This window comes from Lissotriton vulgaris, chromosome 6 (genome assembly GCF_964263255.1).
Source record: "Lissotriton vulgaris chromosome 6, aLisVul1.2, whole genome shotgun sequence".
Taxonomy (NCBI): Eukaryota; Metazoa; Chordata; class Amphibia; order Caudata; family Salamandridae; genus Lissotriton; species Lissotriton vulgaris.
In genome coordinates, this window is record NC_141694.1 from 223,991,493 (window position 1) to 224,017,962 (window position 26,470).

The window sequence follows — 26,470 nt, forward strand, 5'->3', positions numbered from 1 at the left end:
ATATTCCCCTTTCAACAAACATAACAATAAAATTGACCATAAATAGAAGGAGTTAATCAAAAGTTTGAGTTCAGTTCAAATTCAAATCAGCAGAATGAAGTTGCTTATATGTCTGTTAAAGTGTTGCTGAGTTCACAGCGAGATAGGGCAAAGACTTAGAAAGGGAAGCAATGGAGCTGTGGCTTCTAAAGAAGTCAAATGGATGAACTAGGATCTACAGGTGATGCTGTGAGAAAGTCTAAGACCAGATGCAGGAAACTCTTGTGGCTGTGGAGTGAAGAAAATATGTAGGATGGGCTTGGCTCAAACATCAGCGACATACTTTATATGATATGTTGGAAATCCACTGCATAAGTTGCGGGTTTCCTCAGGGCGAGTTGCACTGATCCAAGAAGCCTATAGCAGTCTCTTTACGAAGCTCCAATTCTTTGGCAATTAGCCTTTTCAGAGCACATTCTTTCCAGGCAGGGCAACATCTTCCAGCAAACATGTTCTACTCAAACCACAATATCAAGGCTTCTTGACGCAAGTTTCTCAGAAAGCAAGCAAACTCCCAGGAGAGACACTAACAGTTCTATAGAAGAGTTCTGGATGCAGATGTTCAAGATGGAGTTTGAGACAACCAAGCAAGGTATTTTATTGGGTGTGACTGGTCCACCTTCCTCCCAGAGGGTGGCTCCTGAGTGGGGCTTGGGTAAGTGCCTGGGTGGGGCTTGGGCAAGGGAAGAGGTGGAGTGGCCCACAAAATTAGTGCAGATCTGCATCAAAGATCTCGATCGCCGGCAGAGGATGGAGGTGATTTATGGGGATGCTCATGATCTGGGCTCATGGCCAGAGAACCAGCAGAGCTGTGGGGTGAGCCTTTCTGGTGGCGTCATGAGCATTACCTGGTGATGAGTTTTCTCCTCTCCACAGATGCAGATCTGGGAGACCTCACTAGTGAGAGAGGGAGGGAGGGGGCTACCTGAGCCCAGAAACTAACAGCATGAGGAGCCAGTTAAGAAATAAAATAGGACCAGTAAGGATTGACTCTATTTAGCTAATACAAGAGAGTGTGGAGACAGTGTAATCAACTTTTCAAGTGGACAGGACAAGGAAGGGCTATGAGGAGTCAGGGGCCATTACAAAGAAATAACACCACCCTTATATGACCAACAAGTTTTTTCATTCTCTCAGGGATTTGCTCTCAGGATTAAGGGGTGAATGCCATATATAGCGATGTAGGTCCATACAATATGATGGAAGAACGAGAGGCACGAAGGAAGCTTTGAAACCCTATTGCGTCACTTCAATCAAGTCTTTCATGGAACCCACAGAAGGTGGAGTTGTAGGAGCTGACGAGGGAGAAAAGAAACCTTTCATCTTTGACATACGTATATATGTACATCTAGCTACGGGTCAGGTGTACAGAAGAGGTCTAAAGAAAAATATTAGCCCCAAATTATGTGAAGGTGGAAAGAAGAGATCCTATCTCCATTACCTGTATAAATAGGGACACCAAATAAATTCCATAAGACATCAGTTTCCAGGGTGGTGGTAAGTCAATCCGTTTTCCTGACAGTTGGAATTTTATCTCATCTACTGCAGTTTGTGATTTTAGGCACCAATATTCTCCCCTTTTGAGACGTCTTCTATGGGGTTGACTGACTAGGCTAGTGGTGGAAGATGGCCCTTTTTCATAAGGGTCACTGTCCTCAAGTATGTGGAAGCCAAGAAAAATCTGCCCACAAGAAGAGAAGAAAAACACAATGGGAAACTTGCATGTGTTCCCCAGGAGATGTCAAAAGCCATTGAAAGGAAAGTAGGAAAGAGAGACTATTTCCGTGAAGTTCAGACTTGGTGACTGTTCTCTACAATATGCAAAAACAAAGAAATCCCTTTTCAACTAGAATGATTGTAACCGTGATTGATATACTAGTAAATATTATAACCTTCTTCAGATGGGGATCATGTGGTCTAGGTACTTAACATACATACAGGCAAACAATAACATCTATATTTAATTCAAGGAATTGAGAGAAAATAATCAGTGTTGAGGTAGTTGAGATCTAATAACAGTGATTCCAAACAAACAATTCCTTAAAGGACAATAAACAATAATGTGCTTCAATTCCAATTATTTTATTAAAAACACTATTGGTTGTGAATCAGACATTTCATATTTTAAAATCCCAATGATTAAAAACATTTATCACAGTGATTTCATTACCAATTACATCTCTTTACCTTTATTGGTAATATTGTATCTAAAGGTAAATTGGAAATACAGAAAGATTTTTTTTTAAAACACAAAATACAAGTATTATATAAACAGAAAAACTGAAGAAGGTTATAATATTTACTCGTGTATCCATCATGGTTACAATCATTCTAGTTGAAAAGGGATTTCTTTTTTTTTGCTCTTGACAATCCCGTCCGTTTCTTAGCATTAGGGTTTCTCCCTTATATTTCTGCATGTTCTCTACAATACTCCATGGAGCCCTGAATAAGCAAGATCCGTCTATATGCTCAACAGGGCCCTATTTTATGAATAAATGGTGGTTGGTTAATTGAATGATGGGTTCTACCAATTATCCACAAATATTGGTCCCCACATAAGATTCAACTAGTAATAGCCACATTACCTGGGGTCATTGGTGGTCAAAATACACCCAGTTGTTAATACTCTATTTTTTCTTCCTGTGATGTACAACGAAATAGCAAATTGCTGCAAACAATGTCCGGTATGTCAAAAGGTTAACAGGGTTTACATACTTCTGTCTCCCTTACCAATCTTCCTGGTAATTTAGGATTTAGGTTTCTTAAGGATGAAGACATCAGTGTATTCCTGCGATTGTGGATTATGCTATCCATTACGAGGGTTGAAGCGTCAGGGGGGTGCTTGGGGTGTTACACCCCCCATAAATGCATTTTCTGATAAATGGTTTGGGAAAAGGTGCTTTCCGTCAGGTATTGAGGGATGGCAGTTGGTGAAATTCACAAACTGAGGCATAGGCCCCGCTCCTCTGACCCGGGGCTGGCCTGAGGGGAGATGTGGGCGTCTTGAGTACACTACCCTGAGGACTCCCACCCCGGGGAGGAAGGTACTACTTGCCCTGAAGGGGTAGCCTTGAAGAGAGACCTGCAGTGGTGACTGCCTCTGGCGCAACCCCCCTTGGGGAGGTGACGCGGTGCCCTGAACTGGCGACGGGCAAGGGCCCCATGGGGAAGAGACTCCAAAACATCCTGCAGTAGAGGCAAAGCAGTATACAGAGAGACTCTCTGTCCCCACCCGCAACAGAGGCACATCAGTGATAGAAGTTCCCCCCGAAGGGACCAAACCAAGCCTGAAGGAAGGGGGAGACAACATCAGGCACAACAATCTGGATCCGGCTGCTGAGAGTGTGGCGTCATTGGGCCCCCCGAGAGACGACAGGCCTAGCTTGGCACCATCTTATTCACCATGCAAGACAAACAAATACCCTATATAGCTAAGGGACGAACTGGGCCACATAAGTGGACCCGAGATGCAACAGTGACATGGCTGCCGCCCCCTCAGCGCCCTCGATAAAATCACCACAGAAAGAGGAAACGTGTAAGTCACTCACCAGTAGCCCCTCTCCCTGAGGCCTGCGCAACACAGCTGGAAACCCCAGGCCTCGAAGCCCTGACCTGCCACCCCATGACTGAATCAAGAGGGCCCCCACCTGCTCGCACGGGCAAAAGGCCCACCTGACTGTGCGCCCCATCACCCGAAAGGATACAGGTATCCATGTCCACGCCTGATAGGGGCAGCGCCTGTGACCGGCCCTTGGCCCCCGAACGGTGGTTCCCAGGTGAACCCAAGACGGCTCTGGAGAGTTGTTGCCCCTCACTTCCACTCACTATGGGGAAAGACAGAGGAACGAAGCCAACGGCAACGCAAACCAGAATGGACCAATATACTACAAATGGGTCCGGATCCACTGAGGGGGATCTTGGTGCAATCCTCCAGGCCATACGCTCTTCGCATGCCTCGGTTGAAAGCAAGATAGGTGAAGTATGAGTTAAAATTACCCTCATAAGGCAGGATCTCCGTAACACCACGGCCCACTTCTCAGAAGCAGACTCCCGTCTCTCCATGGTCAAGGACATTATTTACCAGATGAAGGAGCATGCCGTCCAACTCAGATCCCACACGAAGGAACTGCATGAAAGGGCTGGAGATGTAGAAAACCAATCGAGGCGCAACAATCTTCGACTAGTGGGCTTCCCAGAGGGGGCTGAGCAGGGCCAAGCGGTGACCCTCATCGAGAATTGGAACAGGACATGGATGCCAGAAGATGCACTGTCGGCAACATTCGCGGTGGAGCGGGCACATCGATCGCTGGCACCCAAACCTCCACCAGACGCTCCCCACTGGTCTATCATCGATAGAGTCCTTAACTTCAAGGATAGAGACACTATCTGCGAGCAGCTTGATCCCAGGGAACCCTGACTTACCAAGGCCATGACATAATGATTTTCCCGGACCACACAAGAGAAGTTCAGGCCGAGAGGCGATCCTACACAGAGGTCAAACAGAAGTAATGCGCCCTCAGTCTTCAGTATAGATTGCTTTTCCCTGCCCATCTCCGGGTCATCTTCCAAGACAGAACCCACTTCTTTGAATCACCGGAGTCAGCCTGGACCTGGCTGACTGAGGAATGCCCACCTCGGGTCCAGGGTGATGACCTTCTGCCTGCGTCTCGAGCCAGCACTGCGCCGCCTGCGCCCCCTATGTCCCGGAGTAGGCGCACTAGCTCCCGCAAGGCTCAAGACGCTTGGAGAGGTACTCCTGCCTCGCCAACTGCAGTTAATCATAATCTAGGGAAACAACACGAATCGTCGGCCCCTCAGACCCTACAGTGGGGCGATCTGCAGAGAGGCCTCTACCGGGGGGGGCCTACACCTCTAAACGCTGGGTCTAAAGACACTGATCTTTCCTAAAGGCTGGTAATCTAGAGACAGACAGTCCTGAATCTGTGTTGGCCTGGGCTGAGATGAACCTACCTGGGAAGCCAGGCTTAACTTTCCTACAGAGTCGATGTGCCTAGCCAATGAACTGTCTATATCCTGATGAATGGAGGGGTCCACCACGCAGCTTTCATACTAAGCTTAACAGTTTAGCTTTGTTCATACCAATTTTACTAGGGCGACAGATGCTTCCGTTCCAGAAGTATAGCGTGGGGGGACCGTGGGGGGAAGAGTTCCGGACCGTTGTTGCAAGTTTGGGTTACCCTTCGTTAGACATCGGCAGCACTCAATTCTTCACTCTGAACAAACACAACCCTTATGCCAGACAAATAGACCTTATCGCACACTTGACCGGTGATCAACCTGGCCCTCCGGATCGGATGCGTGGCGTGTCTCATAGTCCCCAACAGCCCGACGACGACACATACACCAAATAGGGCAGAGCCCCTTCAAATCCTGTCCTGGAATGTTAATGGCCTCCTGGGCAGGGTTAAACGTACAGCAGTCCTGAGACTAGCCCACAGACATGCTACGGACGTCCTATTGCTCCAAGAGACACACCTTGAGTAACCACTTATCCTTCTTAGGCGCGCCCTTCCCTTTGTGCCCACTAACGTAACTAAGGATCCCCAGGGTTGCTTCGTGGCCAACTTAGTGTCAATATATGTGCCACTTGCCACCCTAACATCTACCTTGAAAACCGCTAGTGGCATCATCTCCTCCCTACCCCTGGGTTTGATGGTGATTGGGGGCAACTTTAACGCGGTCTTGCAGCCAGACCTAGACACCAAAGGTGCACCGTCTTCAAGTAGGACCCTAAATGCAAAAAGACTGACAGACTGGGCAACCAACCTGGGTATATGCAACGTCTGGAGGCCCGTGGAGCCCCAGAACTTCTCACTATACCCACAGCTCTGCGGCGTACCGCAAACATGCGCGTATTGACATGGCTTTCATGCCCGCCCCGAGTGCCGGAGCGTCTCATACATTAACATCCTGCCACGGGGTATCTTGGATCAATGATCTCTTCTCCTCCAACTAGGAGGCCCACTGACATATTGCTCCCCGTCTGAGGGCTGAATACCCGGTTCCTCCAAGACGGCAAATTCCGAAAGGCGGTCGGAGACAAACTCTGACAATACTTCCTCACTACTCAAAACACAGTCACCTCCCTGAGCACTCTCTGGGAGGCCGTAAGGCCACCATTCGTATGTTATGCCAGGGGGCCGTCTCACCCTCCTCGAAGCCCAGGCGACTCAACTGGAGAGGGCCTCAACCGAGGCAGCGGATGAGAAGGAAGAGAGACAGCTCGCGCTACTGAGGGACGAAATCAATAAATCTCACTGGACTCAGCAAAACTATTATGGAGGTCCTCGATTGCCCGAGTATATGGTTGGGGTGACAAAAACGGAAAGAAACTCCATAGACTGGCATCCTACCCCCTGACTGGCATCATACTGCATAGTCCCCGAGATCCAAGATTCATTAGGAGTCACTCACTTCTATAGCCCAAGCCTTCGCCGACCACTATTCCGGGCTTTACTCAGCTAACAGGCCTGAAACCGCAGCTCCTGCATTGACGGGGCTAGGGGCGATCCAACTCCCCGGCTCCCTGAAGCAGAAGCGGCCAGTCTAGACCTCCCCATCACTCGGGGGAAAATAGGAGAGGCCTTCTCCTTGGTCTCTGCAGAGAAGACGCCCGGACGAGATGCTTCCCACAAGAGTATTACTTCTCATATCAAGACATACTATTACCCCTCCTTCACAACCTTTTCGCTGAAGTAACAGAAACAGGGACATTCCCACCCAAAACAGATGCAGCAACCATGGTTTTCATCCCTAAAAACACAATGCCCCTCGCCCTCCCATTCAGACTACTGTCCAATTTCTCTTATAAATACAAAGGTTAAAAAAATACGCTATGATCCTAGCCCAACGACTGAGACCAGTCCTCTGTAAGCTTATTCACCGGTACCAGTGAGGCTTTATGCCGTTGCGCAGCACAAGACACTGCCTTTGATGCCTTCATTTAGCCCTGGAGAACCACCATTTGCTCTCCCCCTACTTGGCACTCCTGCATGTTGACTTTGAAAAAGCCTTTGATACGGTCGATTGGCACTACCTGGAAGGCATGCTAAGCGTAGTGTGCTTGGGCCATCACTTCCACCATTTAGTCCGAGCTCTATACTCCAGACCCATGGCCCAGATACTCATTAATAAAGCCTTTTCAAAGGCGTTTCCGATCGGAAGAGGGATGAGTCAGGGTTGCCCCCTCTCACCCCTCCTCTTCGCCTTGGCGATGGAGCCACTAGCTTGCATTATCCGGGCAGACGAACAAATCCAGGGATGGAGATGGAGGGGCTCGCACGAGTACTGTTCTTTATGCGGATAACGTCCTGGTCTTCGTAGCAGATCCTGCGCGGTCAGGACCTAGATATCTCCAGATCCTCCGCATTTGTGAGCAAGCATAAGACCTGGGCCTCAACCCCGCCAAATCGACTTTAGTGCCCCTTCACATGTCAAGGGAGTGCATTGACTGGCAGTCCACCATTCCCATATAACGTCGATCATATAAATACCTGGGTATTTGGGTAGACCTGCTTCCAGACTTGGCGTGGTTGCTCAAGATCACCCCGCTCGTCAAGAAAGCCAAAGAGGACTTCCGCGGATTGGGGACTCTTCCCCTCAAATCCTTGGGGAGCATAGCCCTGTTCAAAATTATGATTCTACCCCGCTTCCTGTATGTCATCCAGAACACCCCGTTCCATCTTCCAACAAAGATAGTTCAGGGAACTGGACAGTCTGGCTACAAAGTTTCTTTGGGGTCATTCAAGACCGCGAATGGCCCTTTTGATGGAGGCATGGGTCTGACCAATTCTACTTATGCTCCTTGGTATCTCGCTTACTGGTCCTGCACGACTGGTTCAATGGTGTATGGTCCGACCCTGCCTACAGGGTTGAGCTGGGAGAGCTGGGGCTGTCAATGTTCCAGGCAATGTTGAACAAAGACCTGATACCCACTACACTACCCACGGTGACTCTGGTGGTCCTGCTCGCATGATGCTCCGCCTTATGCCATACCCACTGGGGCACCCGACACGCAGCAGACACCCCTCTGGCACGGAGTCTGGCTTAGGGAGGTAGGGACATTACAAGGCTTTAGGAAATGGGACCTTATTGGCATATTGCTCCTTCCAAGACCTACAGACCTGCTACTCCCTCCACCCTTCACAATTCTACAAGTACCTGCAGTTACGCCACGCTCTCACCTCACATGTGCCAACAGGCACTACGCTTCCAAAAAATAGTCTGATGGATGCCCAAATCATGATGGGTAATCTTGGGAAGGGTGGGATATATAGGATCTATTGCTCACTGACCAGTAACAGTTTGCTCACACTTGACTCTCTTAGACACCAATGGGAGGCATGGCTGGGCCCACTGGAGGATGCTGACTGGCAGGACGCCTTGCTGGCTCCTAAAACTATTACTACTTCGGCTAAACTCGGTATGGTCCAACTGTACTAACTCCACTGTGCATATCACACCCCAGTCGCCTCAACCAGGTGGGTCTGAGGGCCGCCCCATCCACGTGCTGCAGGTCTGACCGGCAGACTTTTACCACATGGTGTGGACATGTCCTCATCTCACTCCATATTGGGAGGCACTGATATCAGTGCTGATTGATGTCCTGGGCTGGGAGGTGCTGCGTAGTCCTCTGCACCAGTTCCTGGGAGTAATGGACAAGTTAGACGAGTCCAGAGCAGACAAGCTATTCCTGGGTACTGCCAAAATGGTGGCCAAGCGAGACATTAATGCTGCAAGGAAAAACCCTGTACCACCTAGTGTAGTCAAATGGCGCAAAGGTGTGGACTGGTGTGCGGCGCAGGAAAGGCCACTGTACGAAGCCAGGGGATGTCCAGCCAAACATGGACGGGTGTGGGGAAAATGGTTGGGCCAGGTGGTGTAGGGTGATTTTTCATTGTGCATGATAAGGTGGGCTGGTGCCGGTCACAGTGTGTTTCATATACAATTAAATGCGACGGCCAATCAATGTATGATGCTTGGAATGAAATGATCAGTGCTGTATTCCTCCTGTTTTAAAACTTAATAAAATTGGTTATCAAAAAAAAAAGAGGCTTGAGGGCATTTGGGACAAAGCCAATTTCTAACATAAGAAGGCCCAAAAAGCCCAAGAGTATACCACTATACCAATGGTACGCGGGTATGAATACTAAAACATGTAGATAAAGTACTGCTACTCTCCCTACATAAGATCAAAAAATGTTGACCAAATGCTATGGAATTTATAAGGTCATCAAAGCCTTGAGCTAAGTATCTTATTGCATAAAACAACCAGAGAGAAAGCATCTCACTCAAGTGTACTAACTCAGTCACTTGATTAAGTGGAAAGAGCCAAACTTCTCTTCCCTAGTCCATACGTGAGATCTGGACCAGAAAATGAAAATGAGAAAATGTTAACAGTGCATCTATTCAACTCCTGGAAACAACTAGTAGGTCAGACTTCTATGGCTAGCTGTCAAAAAGATTACCTTATCTACCTCCTGACGCTTTTAGCATCTACTTTTTTACAATCTCCCAGAGTATACCAATCCAGATTAACACAAGACTGACACCGCTGTAACAGCCTATATCAGACCATGGCTATATTGGATTCCAGAGGCCTGTAGGCGAACAGTAAACAAGGAAATTGAAACAATGTTGCAATGTCACTTAGTGAATGGTGCTCTACAATTGTCCTTTATCTGTTTTTCAAATTCATAATAATCCTTTGTTATACATCTCAGAGTGCAAAGACGCTGGTGGTTGCATAACTAGTTAGTTACAAGACCCCCAGGGGCTTTTGCCCTCTGAGATGTATAACAAAGGATTATTGTGATTGTGAAATAAAGAATCTCCAAATAGATACAAACATCTGGACCTTTATTATGCTGTAGAGTATTTCTGTAAGCCTGTAACAAAGACCCACTTATCTACTTAAATTGAGATGATACTAATTTTGCAATTCCGTTCTTGAGCAATTTAATGATATAGGAACCGTGTGCAGCTAGTTTGTGGAGGTGGTCAATTGGTTTAGTATTAACTAGTTGTACTCTGGAAAGTGTGGTTAACCTTCCGACAGCTGTCTTTTTAAAGTTTTGTAAAAGTGAAAAAGACGTAGCCTACTTTTACAGGGGAGGTTTTTTTTATTATTGAGGTTTTTTATTATTATTAATTTAGCACAGTTACTTAACACCATTGCTATAAAAGACAGCATTAGCACATATATAAAAATCAGCGTTAAAACATTTGTCATGTTTGAAATAAAAAGAAAAGCTTAGTGTCTGTTGTGCTTCTAAGAAAAACAGTCTTGTAATTGCCAATATAAACATTTAGCTACGCTAAACCAAAGTAAAAGATGATAAAAACGAAAGATGCTAAACCACGGGGGAGAAAAAGTCTGTCATGAGCTTTTGAGGGGGAAGAGGTAGGAGAGCGGGGGCCGAAGAAGGTAACAGAAGATTGTCCAAGAGTCTCACAAATTTTCCCGACCTTGCAAGCACTTGAGTGTCAGTAGACACGAAACAAAGGGCCGAAGCCTCCCAGCATGTCCTAATACCCCATCTTAAGTACAAGGGTTTTAAGAGAGACTTTCTTGGGGCAGCTAGGGCCGGGCAACAACACAGGAGATGCAGCCATGACTCAGAGTGGTAATTGCACAGTCTGCAGGCCCACTCCCGTTGAACGCAAGCCAAGAAGTCGCATGAACATTATATTTTTCCGTGCTGCTGCATTTAAGTTTTCCTGGAGATAGGCTTGCGGTTTCCCGGGAAGATACAAAGAGTTCAGGGGGAGCAAAATGGAAGATGTTTTTACGGAGTGCAGATCCATACGATGGGAAATTCATTTGACCTGCCTGTTGATGGCATTTCTCCAGGCTGAGTATGGAATGGTGTCTAAAAAAAGAGATGCGTTGTCCATCTCTAGCACTCTTATGGCCTTTGCAATCTGAGTGTTCCAAGTGTTGCCAGGATTGGAAAAGGTTTCTTTTAGCTGGGATTTTAAAGTGTTGTTGCCGGTTTTTAATAGCCTTATGAAATATTTCAGAGTATCGGCCTCGCAATAAATTGATTGTCTTTGTAGGCCCAGCTCCAAACGTAGTCTTGCTCGCTGAATAAAACTTGGAAGGTGGAAGATTTTTTTATACGTGGAGAGTTGGGCAAGATCAAGACTAGCAGAGCATGCGCCGGGAAAGGCCTGATGCCCATAGGTTAAGGCAGAAAGAAGAGTAGCTTTGATCACCTTCAGAATGGCTTCTGCAGAGGGACTGCTCAGGGACAGGTTCAACCGGGTCAGGGAGTATGTGATTGGTCCTGCTCTCTTTTGCAAGGCAGCTAGGTGAGCTGCAGGTCTAGACGTCTCGTTGAACCAGACTCCCAGGTAATTATATTTTACGGAATTTGAGAGCAAGAGAACTGGGGAAAGGGGTTTTAAGCACAATTGCACATATCCTGTGTATTGCCTAGTTTATTCTGTTTTTATGGTGCTCCGGATCGGAGATTCTATTCCCCTAAATCTCCTAGAACAAAGAATTGTTCCGACATACAATTTTTAGCAAAGCTGATCCAGCACACAAACTATTATTTTATAAACATGTACAGTAGTAATCAAAGTTAATGAATCACAATGATAATGAATCACAATGAAAAAACATTCGGTAGCAGAATCTTGGATATTTTTGGAAGTTCAATCTTTATTTGGTTCTTCACAATTGTAGCCAACGCGTTTCGTCCTCCACGGACTTCTTCAGGGCTACAAATAATATATATATATACACACAATTATTATATGTACAATATATACACTATTTTACAATTTAAAAACACATTTAATTACATTACAATCTATTAAAAACAGAGACTGCAAATATTGGACTCTAGACAGTTCTCCTAAGCACATCTAATTACAAGCCATTACTATAGAGTAATTGTGTCAAAATTTACATATACACAAAAGGAACGCCTTCATCAAGTTACATCCTTTAGTATCTTGTTTTGCTGAATTCTGCTACTTACATGTCTTATTGGAAAACTTTAAACAGTGGAGTCATGATTAAACTAGGACAAACAACCAGTTGTGGGCCTTAACAACCTTATTGTCTAAACATTTCATAGTGGGTTTAGGATATTTTAATGATATGTCATGGTGGGTTTAGGATATTTTAATGATATGGACCTGTCAATTCTATACCTGTATACCTTCATAAAAAATATATACAGCCAGAAAGTGGGCTTACCAAATAGAATGAATTCTTCCTACGATTAAATATGAATGTATTCTTCCATCCAGACAAAGACCGTTATATTTGAAATTTCTAAAACGGAAAATTATATCCTTAATATTTTTCAACGTATCGTAAAAGAGGTTACGTTGTTATGGTAACATTTAAAGCTAATAGCATACCTTCTCTTTTTAAGTGAAAGACACTTCAATTTCACAACCAGGGTCATACAGGTCAGATAGCCCGATGTGACAGAAATCTGAGTGGAAATAAAAAGACGCAAAAGAATACTATCACTATAGGCTTATCCTATGTTTTTATCTACTACTGTTGTCAAAACTACATGAAGACTTCAATTCCAAGTAACAAATTTTGTTATTTCAAGCAAAAGTCCTTGGGCTTTTGTAATATAAATCTTTGCAAAATTAAGGGGAATGCTTTTTAATATATTGCGGACTATTGGTAATGATAAGCTCAACATTTCTCTGATCTTTCTCCCTTTTCTAATTTTCATTATCAGTTTTGTCAATGGAAAACATTGTTTGTTTATAATTGTTTAGAGTCTCTAGTTCCTCTCCATAGGTGCACTTTTCCCTGTTCTGCCCCATTTTAATGTTCCTCTCTATCTATTTGGCAGCCATATTTAAAGGTTGCAAAGCCTCTTTTATGGCTATGGGCAGAGGATAGAAATGAAAACCCAATTTGTAAGGCTAACGTTGTAAACCTATACCAGATACCCAAATTATACAAACTAAAGTCAAGATTAAACACCAAGTGTAAAAAGAGTTCCTATCGCGTAAAACGTCCATCCCATTTAGATCGCGGAATTAATCTGGCAGCATAACACTTACTTGCAAAGGTAGTTTAAGCCGGCTCCATAGCGTGGCGTCTCCCGTTGTAGCGTGTAAACCATTGAGAGCAGAGCCGCTTTTATATGTTAGTTGATTGTTCTATTGCATACACCTGCAGTAATCTGTGTATGTCTTTGCTTTTAAGCCGAGCGATTCACATGTTATAAGAGCGCCATCTTGGACGTCCTAAGTTAGCCTGCCATATAATTGCGAAAGTCACACCATCCCGACTTTCTATATACAAGACTACATTTTTTTACTCATATAAAACGTTATTAGTAAGAGTCAGGTCGCCGAAAAGATGGGGAGCAAGGTTCCAGATTTATTTGCCGTGTACTATATCTATTTTTAAATTAAACCCATTATTACCAAAATATCGTCTATATTTCATCGTTTTATGTGTTTGATATAGGTTTATGTCAATCTAAGTTTTTGAGCCATAAAGTAAAAATGCCAGCTCGTCCTAATACATTAACGATCTCGTTCGGCAACCGGACCCGCCATTTTGGATTGGTCTCAAGATTTCACATTCCGTTTTTAATTTTGGGCGCCATATCATAGTGTAAGAGAACCCCTCTTGCTAAAAAAAGTCAAATGAGCGCTACTCCCAATGTCTATAGCGTAAATTTAGAAATCAGGGACTGAAATTAAAATAGCCTTATCTTTTCCGATTTATTTCATACACATCATTTAGAGGGATTCTGTTTTAGCCAACTAGATTTAAGTTTCGGCGCCATGTTGGAGTGGTATCCCTAATAGTAGAGTTGTATGGCACAGCAGTAGATCTCTAATCATAATGTTTTACAATTATTTTCAATCCCTGCATATTGTTTCAAAATCGATTGCGTTGGGTTGTAATAGATCATCTCATGTACAACCCTCATGCAGCTATACAGTGTTTCATTTTTAATCTTGGACATCACAACTGCAACACTGTTATCCCCATGTTTTCATCAAAGAACAGTCTGTACATCCTTATTACAGCTATGCAATGCTTTATAATATTTTATGAACATAACCATGCTTTTATGACAAAAGGATCCCCGCAATACACAGAGCAATACAGTTTGATTATTCCATCACTATCCTAGATTATTCAAAAATTGGGGACATATGCTGGGTCACCAATTGAACAATTTTAGAGTTAACGCAATACACAGAGCAATACAGTTTAATTATTCCATCACTATCCTAGATTGTTCAGAAATTAAGGACATATGCTAGGTCACCAATTGAATGATTTTAGAGTTAACGAACAAATACTGAATTGAAGTCTTGGTTGTCCCGAATTACAGAAAATGATGTAGTTCAGTATTAGTGTTAAGTCCCAATATCGTAGTCCTTAATCTACAAATCCAACCTGCCTCTGCTTTTCTTAAGCACAATTCTCTGTTTCCACCTCTCAGTGGGGTCTGCACTTGTTCCAAAGCATGGAACCAGATATCTCTCTTGGTTGGATGATTTTCTTGTATGTGTATTGCCACAGGGTATCTGGTATCATTATTTCTTATTGCCCTGATGTGTTCCTGGACTCTTATTTTCAGGCTTCTGATGCTACTACCTATATATACTTTGTTGCAGGCGCAACCCAAAGCATATACAGTGTGCGTAGTATTGCAGTTGATAAAAGATCGAACTTCATATTCTCTTTTGGTGTTATATTGAAATTTTGTTTTTTTATTGAGGCCATATTGACAGGTAGTGCACGAGCCACATACATAAAAACCAGCTGGTTTATTGGTTAGCCATGTGGTCTTACTTATTTCATTTTCACCTTTGACATAGCTAGGACACAACATTTTTTTTAGGTTCTCTCCCCTCTTGTATACCACCTTGGGTTTTGTTGGTACTGTGCCAGGGGGCATTTTGTCAGGGAGTATGTGATTGCTCCTGCTCTCTTTTGCAAGGCAGCTAGGTGAGCTGTAGGTCTAGACGTCTCGCTGAACCAGACTCCCAGATAATTATATTTTACGGTTGTATTGATCCTGGCAGGCCCAATGTTCCACCTTAAGCTTTTCTTATTCTTACATCTGCCAAATATCAGTACCTTGGTCTTTGCCTGATTGATTTTCAGGGCACTAGCGATGTTGTATATATGGAGCGTACTTAACGCTCGTTGGAGACAAGATTTAGTTTGGTCCATTATTACAATGGCATCCGCATATTGTAATATATGCAAAGACTTTTTAGCAGGGCCAGTTTTGGCGGGAGAAGATTGCTGTTCTCTAGAAATGTTCAAATCGGCTGTTTAAAGATTGAACAGGAGAGGGGCAAGAACGCAGCCTTGCTTTAGCCCATCAGCGACACTAATTCTTGAAGAGACTGTATTTGGGCCGGTTTTGATTTACACCCATGTCTTCTTGTGAAGGGAGATGAGTGCTCCTAGGAGGTTCTGCGGGATCCCCCACTTATTCAGTTTCCTCCACAAGGTATTCCGAGACACTTTGTCGAAAGCTGCGCTGTAGTCAATAAAGCAGCAGTAAAGTGGAAGATTTTTTTTTGGGCTGCTTGTTGACTCAGGATGGCTAGAGTGGTGATACAGGGGAGGTGATGTGGAGAAACCGTTGGAACTCTTCCCTACGTTCAGGTATAGTCCCTTCCGCCTTGAAACACGCCATGCTTATACCAATTCAAAAAAAAGCTGGCATTGACCCTGCCTGCCTTAGCAACTACAGGCCAATTTCACTCCTACCCAAGCCCGCTAAGGTTCTTGAAAAAGTAGTCCAGGAGCAACTATCCCATTACCTCGAATCCAACCTCTTGTTTCATGATAGTCAATCTGGATTCAGACCTGACTTTAGTACAGAGTCAGCTCTTCTTGAGGTCTCAGAGTCAATTCGAGAATGCACGGACAGGGAAGAGGAGGCCATGCTGGTTCTCCTCGACCTATCCGCTGCATTCGACACCATCTCCCACGACACTCTCCTATCCCGCTTACAAGAGGTCGGAATAAGCGGAATTCCCTTCACCAGGATTAAATCCTTCCTTACCAACAGATTCCAACAGGTGATGCTGGGCTCCTTCCTCTCCGCCAAGAAACCTCTGATCTGGGGCATGCCGCAAGGTTCTGCTCTCAGCCCACTCTTATTCAACGTCTACTTAAAACCCCTGGCCAAAGTAATTGAACTTTGGGGCGTCAAAGCAACCTTCTACGCCGACGACACCCAATTGGTGTTCTCCTTCAATGACCACTCCGAAAAATCTTTCCACAAATTTCGCCAATGCATGATGAACATTGCCACCTGGATGTCAGCTAACAACTTAAAACTGAATACGGACAAGACCGAGGTCCTATTCTTTAATCAAAAATCACCAATCCCCTCCACCCTTTGGTGGCCAACTGAATTGGACCCTCCCCCTGAACCTGTTCATACAGCCCGTAACCTTGGCGTCCAATTCGACACTGCTCTCTCCAATAAGACGCAAATTAATAAAGTTACTTCAGCGTGCTTTGGCAAATTACGCATGATAAAAAAAATTATTCCTTACTTACCATCCGACTCCCGAAAAATAGTTGTCCACTCTCTCATCACATCTCACTTGGATTACGCAAATATCCTATATGCAGGTGCCCCGGCTTATCTCATTAACCAACTTCAGAGAGTACAGAACGCAGCGGCCAGGTTGATTTGCAACATCCCATTTCGCCACTCTATCACCCCACATCTGATCAATCTTCACTGGCTACCAGTAAGACGCCGCATCCAATTCAAAGCCCTCATCCTGGCCTTCAGAGCGATGAATGATCGAGGTCCTCTTTACCTGTGCCACAGAATCAAACACTCACAAGCCTCCCGGAACCTCAGATCCAACCACCTCCGCCTTATGACCTGCCCCCGCTTTCGCCTGGCCCGTATGGGTGGAAGAGGCTTTGCAGTGACCACCTCCAAACTATGGAATAAACTGCCCATTGAATTAAGATTCTTGACATCGTAACCTCTCTTCTGAAAAAAACTTAAGACCTCGCTCTTCTCCCTTGTCTAAAAATTTTTCCAATCGCAGCATTCTCCCTCTCCCCCTTGTAGAGGGTACATCTTCAGCGCCGGGACACCTCCGTTGGAGGTAGCTGTGCGCTCTACAAACTACTAAATAAATAATAAAAATAAATAAAGGTCCTTGAGGAGTCAAAGGCCAATCAAAAAGAGAATACAGCCTTATGTTCACACCAATCAGGGACTAGCTCTCAGGAAAAAGGTTTTTGATAAATTACAGAATGCCTTATATAGGGGCGAGGGTTCCACAAAATGGAGTGGAAGCGCCAGGGGCAGAAAGGAGGCTTTGAAACCCTAATGTATCATTTCAGGCAAGAGTACTAATGGGGTAAAAGTTTAGAATTAGTGCTGAAAATGAAGGATCTAACTTGGCAGAGGGGTGAAAGATTCAGAAGCCGGAGGAAGGCAACTTTATCGAGCCATTTCATGTGATAACTGCACAAGAAATTTAAAAATCTTGAGGACTGAAGCAAATTGTCAATTCCCAAATTAGCAATTAGATGTAATGTTGCGACATGTTGTTTCATTGGACTACAGCTAACCTACAGTATCATGAATGACTGCAGGATTGGCGATTTTCACATGGGGTAACATTTTTACTACTGGCAGTGATCTCTAAGCTAATAAGACTAAAACTCCAGAGATACCCATTGACATAGTTCCAATAAAATCATACACTTCTTGCCCTGAAAATGAACATTGTGGCATTCCATCTGACCCAACTTGAAATTTGACCCTGTCTTTAAATGCGCAGCAAATGTGACAAAATAAGAACAAGATTTAGAGGCCCGTTTACAGAGAGCGAGTTTGTGGAAGAATACAGTTACCAAGGTTTGGGCACCGGGAGTGACACACTGAAGCAGGACAGCCTAAAAAGCCAGCAAATGGAAAGCCAGTAAGAACTAGGCAGCTGCCTCGTCTGATAGGCTTCAACCTAAAAATGGGGGATTTCTTCATTTATATGCGCTCCATGAAAGTCATGTTCATAATATCCATTGTACCCGTTGATCCACTAGACACTGTCTGGGTTGCCTAAACACATGACACTGGACCAAACAAAGAACTGGGGGCGGCAGGCAGAATGGAATAACCAGGAAGATGCGTTTAGATAGCGTCATCAGGTGTCAATGTATTCAAATTTCAGGCCCCAGGTTGATCCAAATACAGTCCTGAGCAGACAGAGCTCACCATGGTTGGATGAGAACTAGTTTACAAGGACACTATGCAGATCCGATGAACCAATGCAAGCACAGATGCCCCTGTTTCTAATGGAACCTGGATTCTGCAAATTACTAAATCCTGAAAGCACTATTTTCTGTATTTATTTATTTGCAGTTTAATATACTGTGAAGACAGCACAGCACAATTAAATGACATACGAGGTACCACTATCTATACTACTATAATAAAGGAAGAACTTTCAGCCTTTGAGGCGGGTAAACTCGGGAACCACAGCGCCAATCCACACACCCGATACACCGTTGGAATCCTAAGGGTGTGTAGATGGTTATAGGCTATATAAATTTTAAAAAAAACGTTCCAGGAGCGCGACGAGGAGTGGCGGACATGGCGCGGGGGAGGAGCCGTGACGTGAGGAGCAGTGGACAGGCCAGCGGTGGCGCGAGCAGCGGACAGGCTGGAGGAGTGGCGGCTGAGGTAAGGGAGCGGCGGACATGGCGTGGGGAGGAGCGGTGACGTGAGGAGCAGCGGACTGGCCAGCGGCGGTGCGAGCAGCGGACAGGCGGGAGGAGCGGCGGCTGAGGTAAGGGGACCCATGTCGGGGCAGGCGGGGATCGGGGCAGGCGGGGGTCAGGGCAGGCGGGGGACGGGCCGGGCGGGGGCCCGGGCTGCTGGACAATGTTGGGGCGGGCGGGGGTCCGGGAAGCCTGTTGCTCCCGACAAGGTCGGGACAGGCTGCTAGTAAATAAATAAAACGAAAAATAAGACTTTGCAAATGTACAGTAATGTAGGAATAAAAAGTAAAGTAGTAGTTGTAACTATACAGTGCTATATATATATGTAAATGTAAATGTAAATGTATTTGAGCTTATATAGTGCACAGCTACCCGCAGTGGGTTTCCCGGCGCTTGCTTAGGGAACCCGTCCTGGTATTCCCCTGTGAGATAACCCCGGCAGGGTATCCACAAGGTGAAAGCCAGGCATCCCGCCGCGAGGGGCCGTTGTGGAGATTAGGCAAGCTATTGCCCAGAGTCGCAGAGTGTGAACCCGTGAGTCGAGAAGGCACCGGAGCGAGAATTATCGAGTCCGTGGAATTTTTAGCCCAAGACCCACCGAGGCACCGATCTCAGCTTCCGGGTCTGCCGTCTCTAACCCCTGAGCCACACTTCTCCATATATATGTATATGAAATTCACTGAAAAAACCATAGGTTTTACACACGTTATAGTTAGGAAGTAGCATTTACAAAACCTATGAAATTCACTGAAAAAACCATAGGTTTGACACATGTATAGTTAGCTGGATATTTTACTCATATAAAACCAATGAAATTCCCCCGTTATAGTTACTTCAGCTAACTATAACTCGCGCGCCCGCAATGCACTGCTGATGATTTCACATATTACATCACTCATGACATGGCAAAGGGGAAGAGGACAGGAGAGTAATACCTCGAGAAGGAAGAGAACATCAAACATAAACCTTTGAAGGAAATGAGTCATACTGCAAAGAAAAAGGGGGATAAGTATTAGGTTGTGGTATGCAGTGCAAGATAGAGAGGGAAAGAAAATCAAAAGGACGTTATAAGGATCCAGAATTAAAGTATCTTTTGAAAAGAACCTGTCCAAGATCATTCTTGAATATCACAAGAGATGTACTAGTTTCAAGAACAGGTGGAGGTGAAATCCATATTATAGTAACATTACCAGAGTACAACGGAGACCTAATGCACTTTTTTTTATTTTTTAATACGGGTAATTCCTTAAGAAGGGATATAATGCTGTGTCAGGAATACAGGCGTCCTAAGATTTTCAACATTTTGGTAAGGTAAATCGAAGTGCCTGTGTATGACCTAATGGGTGAGTCAGGCTTCTTGTGGGCCGATCTACCTTCAATGGGAAGCCACTGAGTTGTTTGTATGATGGGGTGATGTGATCAAATAGTTTGCTACCTGTTACCAAAAGAATTGTTGCATGCCCAGCTGTCTTCAGAGAACAAGGGATTAAACTAAGGAGTGTTTAGAGTACAAGGGATTGAACTATGGTCATAAGATCTAGTTTTGCAATTAACGGCTTCATCCTTTGCAGTAATCTCAATTAGATAATGCACTCTTAGCCATAATATTAATGTTAGAGGTTAAGTCTTCTGTCAAGCATGTGCCTAGGGATAATCAGCTGTCACTGCTCACAGGACTACAGAAAAGAATGTTGCATGCGCCAATCCAAACCGTGCTAGAATTTCACATTCTTCACATTTACCTTTTGTATCTTTTTATTTCAATATATTGTATTATTTGGGCAATTACTACAGAGCTTTCTAGGGTGCAGCTTCGCAGCATCTATTACAAGTTTGATATGTGTGGACTCTGCATTAAAATATATATATATATATATATATATATATATATATATATATATATATATATATATATATATATATATATATATATATATATATATATATATATATATATATATCTGAAATGTGATACAGGCGTGGGGATTTGGGGATTCAGTATAATTGTATAAAGTCAGATTGCTCCTTGTTAGACCTGGCATTGTTGGTGTGGTTCTCACAATGCTAAGGATGCCTGGCCTCCACCCTGGGGGTGCCCAGGAGTGGACGCCTCACAGGGAAAGCCAGGACGGGTTCCACAGCGGTATTCGTACAAGCGCCTTGAGACCCTTGCGGGTGAGTAGTGCGCTATACAAGTATCAATTGACAATTTTTTTTACAATTTTTTTTGCCTTCAACACTCCTGTTTTGCTGACTTCGATTTTGCTGGCTTTAGGACTCTGTGCACTTTACCACTGCTAACCAGTGATTAAGTGTGTGTGCTCGCTCCTTTAAACATGGTACAATTGGCTTACACCCAATTGCCACATTTAATTTACTTGTAAGTTCCTCGTAAAATGGTACAATATGTTCCCAGGACCTGTAAATTAAATGCTAACAGTTGGCCTGCAGCAATGGTTGTGCCACCCACGTAAGTATCCCTCTAAACTTGTCTCAGGCCTGCCATTGCGGCCTGTGTGTTCAATGTTTAGACTGCCATTATAAACCTTTTTCCAGGCCCAAACCTTCCTTTTTAATACATATAAGTCACCTCTAGGGTAGGCCCTGGGCAGCCCATAGGGCAGGTTGCAGTGCATTTAAAAAGTGGGACATGTTATTTTAAGTTTTACATGCCCTGATAGTGAGAAACTCTTAAATTCCCTTTTCAATACTGCAAGGCCTACCTCTCCCATAGGCTAACACTGGGTTACATTGTTACCTTTAATAAGTGATAACTTCTAATTGTGAGTAGGTGGACACATTGAGGTTGGTGTCAAACAATTGTGATTAACTACTCTCTTTAATGGTAAAGACAGATTTTTAGCCACAATTCTGATAATGCCACTTTTAGAAAGTTGATATTTTCTTGTCTTAACCATTTGTTGTCTGCACCCTGATCCTGGGCCCAATAACTAGGTGTAGGTGGCAGTTGCCTTTGCGTATTGCTCCCAGACAGTGAGAAAAAAGGGAAGATAGATGTTGACAGGATGGGTAACTCTGAGTTAACAGAGGAGAAAAGCTGTCACCTACCACACTTGGCCATCACAAGGGCTCTACCTGAGTATTCTCACAAAGGCTTTACCACTGGTCCTTTTTGGCCACAGACAAGCTGGGGACAGGACGACAGTGAGGAAGGGGATGCCTGACACCTCAGTGGTTAAGAATGAAGAATCTGAAAATTAGGATTGAACCTACGTGATTGGCGATACATCAAAGGGCTCATCATAAGCATCGGAAAAAAACATAGATCAAGAAACAATGACTCCAGCAGACTCGAAAACGTAACATTGCAAGCACTATTAGGAATCTGTTAAAAATGGACTAATACCACTCAGGCTGACTGTGATAATGCATTGTGGGAAGTATAGTTTACTCGTGGGTATCGAGTAAGGAGGGGGCGGGATAAGTATATCTTGGGGCCAATGGGAAGTCGAATTACTCGAGGCCAATAGTAACACGAAGTGGGAGGTTCCGTAGGTGGATAAGTATGCAAGTGACTGGGGTTGATTTTAACGCGGAAACCGTTGGTGAAAGGGTGAAGCTTTTTCAATTGACTCGGCAGGTACGTGAATGCTTAGAACCTTTGACAAGTAAGCATAGCTAAATGAAGGGGTATCAGAGTGAAGATAGGACTTATGAATGTTAACAATAGAGAGAAGTAGCAAGAGGCATGTTTGTTAGAAGCGACTTATTGAGAGAGTGAAGGGGCGCCATCTGGTTCACGTCTGTACATGTAAAGATCTTTCCCGTATTATGGGTCCGAGGGTTGAAGCGCTTAAAACAGAAGCGGTGATTAAAAAGTTGACACACTGGGGGGTTGATAGAGGAGCGAGGAGAGGGAGGGATACGCATGCATACTTTGTTTCAGATTTTAGAAACATAGGGAGGGGGAACCACAGATTAGTATAATAAGACTTCCTGAGAAAGATTGATGTTCACCATGAGTTCACAATGCAGAAACGACAAAGTTTGCAAGATTACATTTTCACAGTAACTAGTATGTTGATTTTACTTCATGTGAAATGGAATTGGGAGAATGGAGGAGTAATTGATACATGTTTGATTATTTTTTAGTGACCCCCGAAGAAGGGCGCTGCGGCGCCCGAAATGCATTGGGTTTTTATGGAATAAACACTGCCTAATGATGAGCCTGGCACTAATCGTATTTATTGAAGAAGTCCGGATGGGCACACAATAAATATCAGAAACTTGAAAAAAGGCCAAAAACACCACACGTGGATATTTTGAATGGAATAAGAATATATTAGATAAAAAATTGGAGAAATGAGTAATATTTTGTGAATGAAAATTATAAAAAATGGTTCAAGTTTTGAATGCCGCAAGGGCGGTGTACAGCTGTGCATTTGGCTGGGGCATGAATATGTCCCATTTGTATATACCTAGGTCGTACCTGGTGGCATTTGGGCATGCCACATACCAATCTGCACGCTACCAGGAATTTAAAGACTATGAATATGAAAAAACTGGTGATAAAAACGGTGTGCATCCCTTATCTTTCAAAAACCTACCACACTTGGCCATCACAAAGGCTCTACCTGAGTATTCTCACAAAGGCTTTACCACTGGTCCTTTTTGGCCACAGACAAGCTGGGGACAGGACGACAGTGAGGAAGGGGATGCCTGACACCTCAGTGGTGTGTAAACCTCTAGAAGCTTCTTCCACTTCAAAGTGGACAACACCAGATATAAATATTGGACCATTAGAACCAACTATTCAGTACACTTCTGGACCTAGGGACTCTACCAGGACCTTGCATCACCTCTGCTGTGCAATTAATCCTTGACACGGGACTTCGCATCTCTTCGCAACCAGCATTAAGGTACTCTTGTTCAGCTGGCCTAACTGAGTCCCTGAAGCCAGTCTGTGCTCTAACGCAGTTCACTTTAATTTGTGACTTTGCCCCGGTCTAGCGTCACCAGATAACCACAGTAACGCTTAGTGCTCTTTGGCGCTATCTTCACATAAATATTTAACATCATTTATCTCTGGTTTTACTGATTGGATTTGTATTGTTTTGGTCTTGAGTTATTATTACAATTTACTCTATTTTATTATATTAGTTTGAGATTTTTCTTGTGTTGTGCTTTAACTTTAGTACTGTTTGAAGTGCTGCATAAATGCTTTACACATTGCCTCCAAGATAAGCCTGACTGCTCTGTGCCAAGCTACCAGAGGGATGAACACAGGTTAATTTGGAGTTTGCTTTTGACTTCACTTTGACATGGGTTGTGGTTGCTGCTTGAGTTGGGTTTTACCCCCTCCCCCTCAAACAGTAACACAATTGTCATCCCTTTCAGTTTCAACCTTCAGACACAACTTCCACTAACCATATACCACTAGATCCCAGGGTGAGACATAAACATTTTATGTATGTTTAGGCATGGGGTGGTGGATAATTGGATTTTGGGCTGGTTGAAAACAGATGCCATGATGATCGTGGTAAATAATGAGCTATGTTTCTCCCTGTCATAGTATGATCCAAGATTGCAGGTGGAGGAAGCTAGTATGATGGTGTCTGTCAGACTGAGAAAGACAAAGATGATTTAAGGTGATGTGAATGAGGGGATGGAAATAACCTTTGTTTTGGCTGGGTTGTAGAATCAAGTGATGGATAAGGCAAGGTTTTTGGAGATGGAATCTGCAATGGAAGTGTTGAGATAGCGAACTTAATACATTTGGGTTTCATCAAAACAAAATATCTGAAAGAGAAGGCAATGAATAGTTAACACTCTTATCCCTCAACTTGCACCATTGTTTAAACATCTTTTGAACCTATCATTGAAGGAAGGCATGGTTCCATCGGAGTGGAAAGCAGCACTGATATTGCCCATTCGAAAGAATACGAAGACCCTCTGACCGACCTGACCAATCTTCGCCCCATCTCACTCCTGCCCTTTCCGAGTAAAGTATTAGAGAAACATGTCAACAAATATCTCTCTAGCTTTGTCGAATCTTCAGGCAGCCTAGACCCATCTCAGTCAGGCTTTAGGCCCAAATATAGCCCCGAATCAGCCCTGCTAGAGGTCACAGATAACATCAGAATGACCCTAGACAAGGGCCATTCTATGATTCTGGTGCTATTGGACCTATCCGCCGCATTCAACACTGTTTCCCATCAAATACTGCTCAGAAGGCTGAAGGAAGTGGGATTAAGGGATTCTGCCTTTCATTGGTTGGCAAGTTTTCTTTCTGGCGGGACTCAGACAGTTACTCTAGGCGCGTATCGTCCTTACCAAGGGAGTTCCACAGGGCTCCTGTTTGAGCCCCACTCTATTCAACATCTATATGGCTCCCTTGGCTAATGTTCTAAGAAAACATGGGTTTATTCCAATATCATATGCAGACGATACGCAGCTGCTCTTCGCCTTCGAGGTACTTACTCCGACCATCCAGGAGACCTTCTCTTGGGGCATGAATGCCATATCACAATGGATGAGGAGTAATTTCCTCCAATGTAACATCAGTAAAACCGAGCTCTTACTTTTTGGAGAGGCCCCTATATTATGGTCCCCAAATTGGTGGCCCATCAATCTTGGAAAGCTCCCTGTCCCTAAAACTTCTGTTAGAAACTTGGGAGGTCGGTTAGACCAAGCTCTTTCTTTTAAAGAGCATGTTGGTCAGACAGTGGGTGTATGCTTTTACACCCTGGGCCTAGTCCGACGAGTCTTTCCTTTACTTCCAGACTCTGTTCGAAAGACTCTGACCCAGGCACTTATATTGAGCCACTTAGACTATTGTAATGGTCTGCTGCTCTCTGCCAATGAAGTATCAATTAACAGATTACAAGTGGTACCAAACACGGCGTCACGTTTGGTCTTAAATATGCTCCCCAGATCAACCTCCCGCCATCTTCTCTTAAAACTGCATTGGCTCCCAATACGTCAACGAATAAAGTTCAAGGTATGTTGTACTATTCACAAGGCACTACACAATCTCGGCCCAAGTTATTTGTCCGAAAAGTTTATTACCTATCATCCATCGAGAGCTCTGCTCTCCAGCACTAAATGTCTGCTAACAGTTCCCAGAATCAGAAGAGCGAGATTGGGGGGTAAATCTCTCTCATACCTTGGACCCAAGCATTGGAATGACCTTCCTCTTCCATTAAGAGAATGTTCGAACCATCTTGTTTTTAGAAAATTACTTAAAAACACTCTCTTCTGTTTCTAAATAACCCATAGTCTCCCCTTGAACAACTGATACGCACCCACATAAGCGCAGAGATACTACTTGGAGTCGATTCTGGAGCTATATAAACCCTTAAATAAATAAAATAAATAAATGCGGTCTAAGGAGGACATGTATCCCAGGAGAAAAAGACCTAAGGGTGAGAGCTTAGAGTATACCTAATGGAGAAATGGGTGTTGGTGGAGGTCATGGAAAAGCTGGATACTGAGGAATATGTCAGAGAAAGAGAAATTACAGTAGGAAAGGGCAGAGCCAGAGAAGTATCAGTTAAACACGTCGTCACAATATATTAAATTTCCAAGGGGGGAAAAGTAAGGTCTGTGTGGTGTATTTTCCCACTGAGGTCAAGTAAGTTGAACAATTTTTTGAAAGGTGAGTAAGGCTTGCTGTATGGGTGACTGAAGTGTATTTGAAAGAATCGACACATTGCC